The sequence below is a fragment of the Sinohyriopsis cumingii genome, chromosome 11 (assembly GCF_028554795.1).
Source record: "Sinohyriopsis cumingii isolate HCF-2022 chromosome 11, ASM2855479v2, whole genome shotgun sequence".
NCBI lineage: Eukaryota > Metazoa > Mollusca > Bivalvia > Unionida > Unionidae > Sinohyriopsis > Sinohyriopsis cumingii.
In genome coordinates, this window is record NC_142971.1 from 113,483,275 (window position 1) to 113,495,615 (window position 12,341).

Below are 12,341 nucleotides of genomic sequence, written 5' to 3' on the forward strand. Positions count from 1 at the left end.
CCGGTGTCCTAGTGGTTAGAGCGTCCGCCTCAGAAGCGGGAGGTCATGGGTTCAAACCCCAGCCAAGTCATACCAAAGACTTACAAAAATGGTATTAACAGCTACCTCGCTAGACGCTCAGCATTAAGAGGTTAGTGTTAGGACTGATCGGCCTGGTGTCAGGATAATGTGACTGGGTGCAACATCATACTACATGTTTGCAGCATGATGCCCCAGTGCTATACATCACTATAAACTGCCACACTGCAGACATCGTAGCAATATGACTGAAAAATTATTCAAGCTACGTTAAAAATCCAATCACACACACACAATTCCATTCTACGATCCAGAACCAACACTAATTCCGTACTACAGTTCTTGCATTTCAATCCAATTTTGCTTTTGAAATGTAGTGCCACTCAATTCATAATGAACCCATTCATTTCAAACACTCGCAAATACTTATTATTCCTGTCTACAACTGAAAAATATCTATATAAAAAAACGTGTAACTGTGTTTTATGCAAGGGCATGGAGATGCACAAAAACTTGCACCTGAAGCTTGAATAAAACCCCGACTGTGGATAAGACTTTACCCATCGATTACCCCAGCTTGGGGATAAATTCCGACCGTGGCGATTTATTATATATCCTATGACTGCTCCAGCTTGAGGGCAAAATCCAAGCACATCCCTAAAAAGATAACAAGTATAGCGGCTCTTTACCTTCTGTAAATGCCACTTGAGCTTCCTGATGCTGTTGTATCTGCCATTTGACAGAATCACGAATGTGGATATATTTCTTAATTGCCTCTAGTTGTTGAGCTAGTTTAGCTGTATGAAATTCCTTTGTGCAGACTCACTCATTATTAATATTACAACAGTGATTTAATTACACATCACCTGTCAGCACACCGATGATAAGTCAGTTATTTTATAACACACCAACAAGCTTGCCCCTTGCACCCCCCCCCCTTTTTTTTTATTTGGGCACCTGTGGACATGAATCTGCAAGGCTCAAATTGTCATTTTTAATATAAGATCTCAACATTTTTAAGGCCTTAATTTTAAAGACATCCTTAAAACCCCCAAAAGGTTATCAACTGGATCACCAGCCTTCGTTTAGAGTAACAGCAAGTATATATATATATTTAGGTCTAAGGAAACACAATAAAAATGTTTGATTTAACAATGACATATTTGCCTCAGGTCTGTGATCCTGAAGTGAATATTAACTGTCCATTTATTTTCTTGGCTTTTCTTTACTAGGAAATTGATTATAGAGATTTCTGCAATGGTGAAGGCAATGTAAAAATTGGTTACTATAACATACTTTTTACACCATGTTTGAAAAAATAAATCCAATGGAAAGGTTATAGTCTGAAAATCTTCATTAAATTAAGTTAATATAGGGGAAAAAACTTTAAGAGTTCATAAATATTTTTCAGTGCTGAATAAAGATATAACATAACACTTTCTGCTGTGATTTTAATAGTTTCTGAGAGCATGAAAAATTTCTAGAACTATAATGTATAAATGTTTTCAAAAGATTATATTAATATGAGGGAAAAATCTGTTATGAAATAAACCGACAAGATCTTGTATGAATTCATGTTATCTTTAAATATGATATTTGTGTGAAAATATCTGGAAGAAAAAGCAAGATGGTGCCACTCACACATACAGTGTGGTTGCCACAGTAGCCATATTAAGAAACTTTTTATCGCTACTTCTGAATGGATAATTGTGTCAGCGTGTCAACATGTGTACAAAATACTTATGTTGATGTCTAGCAGGTCCTGAATGAGAATTATGGTGCTGTACAGACATCCTATAAGGCCACCAATGTGGCCATCCTGAAAATCTTGGTATAACTACTTCTCCTGAATGAATCGTCATATCAGTGAAAGACTTCTTATGTCTAGTTGGACGTAAATGAAAATAGTGCCAATCTAACCTCCAATATGGCTGTTTTAATGGGCATCTGGAAAACCCTTCCTTGCTACTTCTCCTAGATGGCTGGTCATTTTGACATTGTGCTTTCACTAGATGACCTATTTGATGTCTGGTTGGCTGTAAATGAAACTATGCATATGGTTTTGATGTCTAGTTGGTCCTAAATGTGGTTTTTGCTGCTCATAAACTTCTAATGGTATTATAGTTGGTTCCTTAATGAAACTGCTGTACAAAATTAAAAGGCCTTCTCACTTTCTATCAAGTTGGATACAATTATCTTTACCAGCTAGGATTTCTTGATCCTCTTTTTTATACATCAACCCTTCGCATATGTAGTTAGCTAAAACAGTATTTTGAACAATTAATTGCCCTCTTGCAAATACAATCCCAATTGCATGCTTTTACCAGTGTGAGAGCTCCTTATATAAGTAGCTAAGTATTCAGTAACTGAATTTCCACATCCACATGCATCAACTCAGAATTAAAAGTTGCAAAACATATACAAATTTGAAAATCTTGAGACATGTGTCACTTTGCATGGTGGGTGTTATGATTTAAATGCAACAAGGAAATTGAATTAGGGTTAATTTCTTTAAGCTGTATTCAATCATGGGGCCCTGGATTATAGAATGGTCTAGGCATACACATCACTAATCAACTCTCTCTAGTCCAACCAATGTGTGGATATGAGAAAGCTTGCCAGTAGCGTTATGTGTGTTGATTTCTTCCAATAAATATGTTGGCTGCCATGTAAAGTCTATGATGTCCTGAAAAATGGTGTTAAGCTCCATACAAGCAAGCTAAACAATCAAAGATATAATGGAATAGTAGACACCATTTTAGCTAAATATGCCAAGAATTGATTTAGAGACTTGGTTAGTGATGATGACTTAAAATTGGCAAGGGATTAAAAAGATAAAAGAAATGACCTTTCATGGCACTGTAATATAACAAATGAGGAAAAACAAAAGTTTATTGCATTTGAACCTTTTGTTTTTTCACAGTTTCAATTTAAGTCATAAGGCCCCTTATTTTGCCTTACCAAACATATAGCAAGTTATTACCTCAAGCCCTAGCACTAATAATGCCTCACAAGTAAGCAGTCTTTTATGGAGTCTCAGGTCTGAGTATATGTCTAGCAATACTTATGTCCAGTTTGTTTATAAAATTCTTTCTCACATGGTACAGTTTTCAGAGAGACACGATAAATTCAACAAGTGTGATAATGAAGGGACAGGCATTCTTTATTTATGCACACATCCCAAAGGGACATTGCTATGTTTGAATCAACACTGAACTGAAGAATGGAGCATCAGCTGCATCAATTAAAATATTGTGGCCCACACAAAATACTGCAAGGACTATAATCAATTTATGAGTGCAATGGGCATGAATTACTGTAGCAGACTGGAGGAAGTAATCCGAATTTATTAATATCTTGAAGCTAAATATAGTAAAGTTTTCATCTATAATCTGTGGAATCGTTTTTGCACACAGTTTGCAGGATTTGTCTTTGGGTCATCGTTTTTCTTTTTCTTCATCTTTCTAGCTTATGGTATCTTGATAAGTCTTATGGTGCCATGCAACTGCACTTGATGATTACCACAGCCAGTGACATTGTATCAAATCTTCTGGGATCATTGATTCAATGCAAATTCCACATAACCTATCACCATCCTCATGTTTGCCATCTGACTTACTAAGTTATTTTGCCTAAATAATAATAAAAACAATCTGGTCTGATGTATTGATAGCATTCTGAATGACCATAATATATTCTCTGTATCTACCCTAGAAAATCCTGAGTGGATCGCTGTTTGGTTTTAATAAACCAAAGTAATCCAATGAAAGGCATTTTACAGACACAAGTGTCTGTTTCCTGTATGCAGTGATTAAATGATAGTATTATGTCTTTATTTTTTTAAAACTGATGATACATATGATCACCTTCAATGTGCAATATTAGTTATGTTAATTAACGAGTGGGCAATATTTGAATTTCAAAGATAAAAGTGTATGCCATGATCACTTTAGTAGGATGATTTGTCAAGTGAGGTTATCTTTTCTGTTTGAATAAATATTGTTAAATAAACTATTTTCGCAAGTTATGACATAAGAATGATTCAAAGAAAGAAAATTCATTAAATTGAACATATAAAATGTAATACTGCAACAGAGTCTAGATGAACTATTTCTTCAGAGACACAATCCAGACTCTGTGGCAGCAAAATTATCAAATAGGATACAACTAACAGACAATCACATTTTCAGTCACAATCGTTTGACAATTATCAATGGCTTGAATTCATTGACTATGAAGGCAAAGTGATTTGCAGTTACTGCAAAAAAAGTTCCCAAACTGTCACAGATTTTAAATTCTACCAGTGGACTTGTAAGTGTAACTGACAAATTCAGGATTTAATCAAGCAAGTCTCATGATAGTATTGTACCTAATAAAGCAAAATGTAGCACAGTATATTCATGACACTTAGGCCAGCATGTACAAAATATTCCTCAAGTTACAGTTGCTAGCACTCCACTAAGAAATGTCATTTTATAATAAATAAAAATGTAATGGAAAAAAAAATCGATAAAGTGATTGCACTCTTTAACATAGCCTACTACCTAACTCAATAATGAAAATGATTTGGTTCATTATATCTTTGTGTTTTATGGAATAAATGCATACATCTGATTGAATTTTAGGCAAGAGACTGAACTTTTGGGTTAAGTTAAAATGTATGTGGAACAAATGTATTTTCTAAAACTACTTGTATCAGTGTGCATTGTGATTTTTCTTTAAGATAACTATGGTACTGGGTATATATCATTTTCTTCAACTGCACACTGTTGTCTTCCATTTGATTTGATGACTTACAGCTATACTGTCTACACAGTAGGCCTCAGCATCAGGAAAAATTCTGTATACTTCAGTTACAGCTGAAATAAGTTTTGCATTAGCACCTGAATCAGACAAAAAAGGTTGTGTTCTGGTGTGTGAATAGAAATAGCTAAAAGTAATATAGACAAAAGCCATAAGAGTACACAAGTTACATATGAAAACCACCAATTCGCTTGCATGTGTGGCATACAAGTTCAAAGATTTGCTTCATGTTTATTTGTGTACACACATTGTTCAACTCATAAGATATTTTAAGAGCTATTTCTCTATTGTATGCATAATTCATTTACAAATATGATTAGTGGGCCACACCGAAGGCCATACTATTAGTTCACTTGGCAATATGGTAACGTCAGCTGAAAAGCATAATCATCCATTAAAAGAGCATTATGATATGAACATTAGGTATTTAGGACATATAGATTTTTCTTTTCCAAATGGAGTCCAAGTAATTATTGCCCAATCCAGGTATAATTTTGTACACAAGTAAAGAACAAAATAAGATAAATCTTCATTTATTTGCAATTGACAATACACTTCTTAATGAATATACACTTTTGCATTTATTTTGTATCACTTGAATAAACAATATTTCTTTCAGTTCATTTTAAACTTTTATTTTATATCACTTGAGTAAACAATATCTCTTTCGTTTCATTTAACACTTAGAAACAGGTTCTTCCAGTTACAGTAATCAACTCTGGAAACAATAAACAAACTGGAACTTTTGACCTAATTATATTACATTTACTAGGGTTAAAACAATAAATTCCTTAACATAATAAATTAACAGTTCCAGTTAATCAAACACAAAATCATCTTTTATACAGGGTGTGAACTGTTAATATTTACAGGATAAAGCTTATAGTTTCCAAATCTATTGAAGCTTACATGTTGCAGTTGCTGGCACATATCTATTTCCAGCATGGTTTGCATACATTCCACCTTTAATAATTTTGTTACTTCCCCACCCCACCCCATTCAGTAACAAGTATCAAAAATCAGGCTCATTCTAAGGCAAAGTTTGTAACTTGTGTACCACAGTCATCAGAGAGACAAAGATGCAAAACTTTATGATGCCTGTCAAAGGAAGAAAACAGTTTGTTGTTTACCCAAGTTTTGAACCAGTTAACTTGAATTCTCAGAGTATCAATTGCTACAGCCCCACTAATTACAGTTGTTAGGGAATAATGAGAACTCAACTTCAGTTATCTGTGTATATATATAATTTTAATAACCAAGAATACCGCATGTCTGGGAACATTATAGCATTCAATGGTAACGTCAGAACTGAGATGAGAGAATTAAACAAGCATAGTACATGACATAATATATCCATAAACTATTGACTGGGAAAAATACTACAGAACACCATTTCTGCTGGCAGAAAGATGTTGAACCTATATGTCATAAATATCAGGTTGGACATCTAGGACCAGTAATATTCATAATGGGCAGTACCACCCCACCCCACCCCAAGTGAGAAAGGGCCTGATTTGTAATCTCAGCCACCCAACCTATCACAGCCTTAGCAGCAGAGAGGGTGAACAGACCATAGAATTCCGACAAAACAAATAAAACAAACAAATAAATCATCTCGTAGAAAGGTCCAGATTTTACAAATGAACTTTCCTTGAGATGTTTATTTTTGCAATGACCGATTGTGCTAATAAAACCTCAGTTTGAAATAGTATCTGAAAAAATAAAGTACTCTACGTGTTTATTTATTTCTTGTTTATTTTTTTGACGACCAACGTTGGTAGGTACCCTCTCTGCTGCTATTAATTTACCACCATACCAAGTTTGATGAATATTTTTCAACGCGTTCTCGCTGTCGTTTTTCCTCATCTGTTTCATCTTCATCTGAATCTTCGGAATTTGTTCTATGTTTCAAGTAATATTCAAGTTCTGATGGTGGTTTTTCTATTTTTGGATTTATGTTCTTTCTTTTTCTGTAATAGTTCATCAAACTTCGATATCGATCTCCACCGCAATTTTTGCAAATCTGATATAATCCTCTAACACCGTTGTTACATCCAACACATCTTCGTGGACCAGCATGAGGATTTTTCTTTATAAGATAATTATGTTTCTTGCAATATTCTCCACAGCACCTTTTGTTGCATTTATCTGTTGTTCCTTGACGCAGCCACGCACAGTTGTTCATTATATTAATGATATCTGTTTAATTCAATTTAATTTTATCATCACCCCTGTTACCCAAATATTTTATCAATACCCACACGATATCTTGTTCTTGGATCATGTAAATTTATTGTTATAAAACCATGCGGGGTAGCTTGCGCTCGTGAGAAGAAATTTTTGAATTTAATTATATCCATGTCACCACCACACCAGGTTTGATGAATATTTCGCAACATGTGTGTGTCTACGCCATTAAACACAACTAAAATGTTGCAGTTGTCTCTGATCACTTTTGGTATTTGTGTATATCGTTGAGTAACATAGATCACGTCTGTATTTTTATGTCTCCCTCGGGAAAATATTCTGGCTGGATTTGATTGTTTATCTAGCATCACATCGTCGTATACAACTAAATTATTAATAAATCCGTCTATGGAATCTACGGATGGTGCTTCATCAATATCAGTTATAAACTCTATAACATCATTATCTTCATCCAGTAATCGCGCGTTTTCATTGAAATCTTTAAGTACATCATAACATCGTTGATCATCAACGGATGGTGCTACTAAATACAACTTATCCCATTTCAACCATCTCATTATCAGATTAAGTAATAATTGCGTCTTACCCGATCCAGATGGTCCTATGATAATCATTCTGATGGAGTTCGGTAGCGCAGGATGATGCTTAACTGGCTCTCGCTGCCGAGTTGCTGAGAAATCAATTATATCCATATATATTATAACATGAATTTATATTGTTTACGTTGTAGAGTTAAAACTCCAACTACTGATTTAGCCACGGTTACAACAAAAAATAAAAAAATAGCGTATGGTGGAAAATGTTCTATATGCGGTAGAAAGAAATTTTCGTTTTTACCTAATAAGCGCGGTGGTGATATTGCTAATTTGATGTCAAAGTTTCCAGGGGCTCCATGGGCTAAATACAGCGGAGAAAAACATCTACCAGGATATAATTATTGCGGTCCTGGTACCAGACTCGATATCAGGCTCGATGATCAAGATCAACCAAAACCAGGCGAGGAACCAATAAACGCTATTGATCGAGCTTGTCATGCTCATGATGTAGCTTATAAAAGTAAAAATCTACAAGATAGGCATATTGCAGATGTAAAATTAATTCATTCATTAAATTCTATAAAAAATAAAAATATTAGAGAATCATTAGCTAATTGGTTAGTAAGATCCTCGATGAAAGGTAAATTAGCGATTGGGGCTGGTAATTAATAATGGAATCAATTTATTATTCGCCGAGAGGATACTGGAGAGGCAAAGCAGCAATTGGTAAACTCGCTGATGCAGCGGCAGTTAAACATTCTACTGCTAAAACGTGGTTATCTAAACAAGCAATATGGCAAATTTATCTACCACGTCCTAAACAAATTCAGTACTCGTATTTCGATGTCAGTGTTCCTAATGAAGTTCATCAAGCTGATATTCTGTTTTTACCGCATGATACTGTGCGTGGAAAAACGTACAAGTACGCGCTAACCGTAGTTGATGTTGCAAGTAGATATAAAGAGGCAGAGCCGCTATCAGCGAAAACATCATCTGAAGTAGCCGATGCGTTTGAACGAATTTATCAACGAGGTGGTGGACCACGAGGGTGGTCTGCGATGGCCACAGCTACTACAGGTTGATCCTGGTAAGGAATTTCTTGGTCCAGTATCATCGTTGATGAAACAACATAATACCAAAATACGACGAGGACATACTGCAATTCAGCGTGATCAAGCAATTGTTGAGCGATTTAATCGAACACATTTGCTGAACGGTTATTTGGATATCAATACGCGAGGGAATTTATTCAGGATAAAAGATCTCGCGAATGGGTGGCAAGATTACCAATCGTGATAGCTGCATTAAATAATGAGATCACACGAACAACCAACATGAAACCCATTAGCGCGGTCACAAAAAAAAATATACCAACACAACGAAAAGATGCTGGAAAACAAAAAATATTAGGTGATGTCACAGTCAGATATTTATATGAGCCTGGTGAACTTGAAGGTGGTAAAGCGAGAGCAACTGATCCTATTTGGAGTGTTACCACACACAAAATATCTACCGTGACAAGATCCACTGGAAGAAATGCAGGCGTTTCTAGACCTGCAATCTACAGATTAGATTCGGCCGCTCCTCAACGTGGATTTACACGTGAACAACTACAAATAATTCCCGCGGATACACAACTACCACCGCGATCACTTCGGTGATTTCGATCACTTAACTAGCGCCTCTACGTCGATTACACTCAAGACAGGTTAACATGGTATTTTCTCGTGTATGACCGCGACTATTATCTTTTCTATCTACGGTAAATTGTCTTGAATCATTACTCGAATACCGCCATAACATTATACAATTACAACTGATGCAGTGATTGTTCTGCTGCTGTTTTAACTCAATAATAAATTCAACATCAAGATCAAAGTCACGTTTATTTTTTTTATCAGATTGTTTGTATCCGATTAATTTTTTTCTTATTATATCATCATCGATGATGTTAAATTTATCAACGATTTCAGGAATTATGATTCTACGTAATTGAGATATATTTCTGACCCTCGATACCGCCAAATAAACTAAATTTGACCACTCGATGCGATCGTCTACAATCCAGACTCGTGTATCAGAAATAGTTAATCCCTGAGACGAGTGGATTGTCATGGCGTATCCCAACACCCATGGAGATTTGTCAGCGCGTAATGCATCTTCGACCACACTGATATCAACGGCGACACTATCATTTAATACGAGATTCTGTTTCCTTGACTCTGTCAGGGGTCCTGGAATATCAACATTAATATTCTGTTTTCGTGTATCTGATGGTCTATAACATAACGGAACGGGTAATTCTGAATATTGTTCTTTATGTAGTTGAAATAACTGTTGTTGTAAAGCGTCTCTGATTATTTTTCTACTTGCTACGATCAAATCGGTGGGTCTCCATGAGTTCAAAAAATTACTCATTGAGGTCTCTGAGATCACTCCACGTATTATTTCACACTGAATTTTGTTTGATTGTAATCTGATTAATTTTTTAAACTCCTTCAAATTTGCATCAAGAGCTCTATGATCATCATCTATTTCTTCGTAATAATCAACGAAATTTTTTAACCAATCATGTGGAGATGGTCCAACAAAAGGCGGAGGTTGACCATGATCGCCACACATTATTATGGCGGTATTTTTCGTCAACAACCAATCAAGAAACATTTTTAATGTATCCAATGACACCGTGCATATCTCATCCCAAATAATTATTTTAGGTATATATTTTTCTCCCATCCGTTCAGGAGTCCATGTATCTCCGCGCCACCGAAAGAAACTATGATACGTACACGATTGTACTTGCCGCTGTTTCATCTCACGTGCAAGTCTATGTGTGGGTGTCAGCACGATTATATCTGAATTTCTAAAAACATTAATCGTTCGAGTTGTTTTGCCGCATCCACCAGGTCCATTGAGATATACTGTCTTATATCTAGTTATTGGATCACTCAACGATGGCGCTTTCGATATTTCTGATATTTTATTACCCTCACGATAAAAATCTCTCACTGGAACATCTGCTGATTCTACATAATTGTGTAATAGTTCCTTTTTTATTCTCCACGAACCCCATCGTTCATCATTACTTGTAAATTTCATAACAGGTTCTAAATATTTACTTGAAATATAAAACGAATCTGTTGCGACTCTGACTGCGGTCTCAGGAAATCTATTAATCATCGATAATAAATTTATAGAAACATAAGCCAACATGGAAGATCTTAGATGAGTATATTGCGGGGATACGTCATTTATGTAACTAACGATCGTACCTAATTTTGTTCCGTCGGATAAATAAACACTCTCTCGATTTACAAATGTATTTTTCGCCGTTGTATCAGCGATTATAAAATCGTACTCGGCATCATCTAAAATTAATCGTGCGTGATGTCTTTTATAATCATATGCACCACCTTGAGTAAATTTACCTATAATTTTTCTACCGAGATCTTTTGCGGTTTTGAGTTTATTAGGAATATCATCCTTAAACTCGCTGATAACTTCAGAATCTGACATGGGCAACCAAACTTTGGTCTGTGCATGATATGATATAATTGCCTCACTGACCACCAACGATGTCAGTATCGCACAATCTAGCATATATCGCAACAAAACTATAGGTGCCCAACGTTTTTCACAAAAATGTCTGCCAAACCAAACATAACAAATCTTGTGAAGATTTTCGTTAAACTCGAACGACTCAATACAGGCGAATCCAGTCAGATCAAAATCAGGTAATGGTCCATTAATTGCCACTCGCGTCATCTCGTTTGTAGGGTGGCCAAATCTTTCAAAGTATGTAGAACAATCTCCGTATCCCAGAAAACTTCCTGGATAACATGCAACCATATCAACCGAAATAACATCATTGTAATTGTATTTGGTATTCCATAATCCGCCATGTCCATATTCGACGCAACTTGCGCGTACGTCCTCGAGTAAATCAAATCGTGTTGGTTTCCATGAATTTCGTTCTCTGGCGAAATGAGCCGCAACAGATGGAACGGTAAAACAATTAGTTAGTAATTTGTCAGTATTTTCCGCGTGCTTGCACTGTAAAAACGTCGCAAGATTTTTCATCTCGTCATGGAGGGATTCTGTGCGATATATTTCACCGTTCGGTTTGACAAACTGATCAAATTCACCCTCCTCATTACTTTTAAAAAACCATACCGATACAGGATCGGTTTTACTTATTTCGTTGATAAAATCAAACATACTATCTGCCCCAGAATTATCTGCCCCAGAATTATCTGGGGAGTAAAATCTAACAGTTCGATCACGTGGAAATATTGTTACTGCGTTAGTCCATGCGTGCGCGTTATGATCGATAATATTTATTGGAGCTCCCTTCGATTTATATTTCGACTGGTACAGTACTTCTCCCGTTATTGTCGCCACAGTTATTGGAAATTTTAATATTTTTCCTAACTCAGCAACATCTTTTATTGTAGCACCGGTGTCCTTAACTGAATCAGCCCACGAGTTTATTTTTTCACGCCTTAAATCAGTTAATCCATTTCCACGCATCGCGTTTGTAAAGTGTTCTATTACTCGTTCAGCCACACAATTTAACCTTGAAAATTTCATCGGCGCTAGTTTATCAACGTTGGGTTTTTTATTTATCTCATAAATTCCATAAATAACTGCTGTTACAGGATATGCTCGCTCATAATACGGTTTATCAATACCTGTCAATAGACCCGGTCTGGAATTTTTACTTAATATGATAGTTTTATTATTACCAAGGACAGGATCATATTTGTCACGGATAAT

At 35.7% G+C, this 12,341-nt stretch overlaps 1 pseudogene across 1 annotated transcript in view; it reads left to right on the forward strand.

The window, feature by feature from the left end:
* Positions 1-12,341, forward strand: part of LOC149789443 (uncharacterized) — a 106,272-nt pseudogene that overhangs the window by 69,777 nt on the left and 24,154 nt on the right. The window lies entirely within an intron of this gene.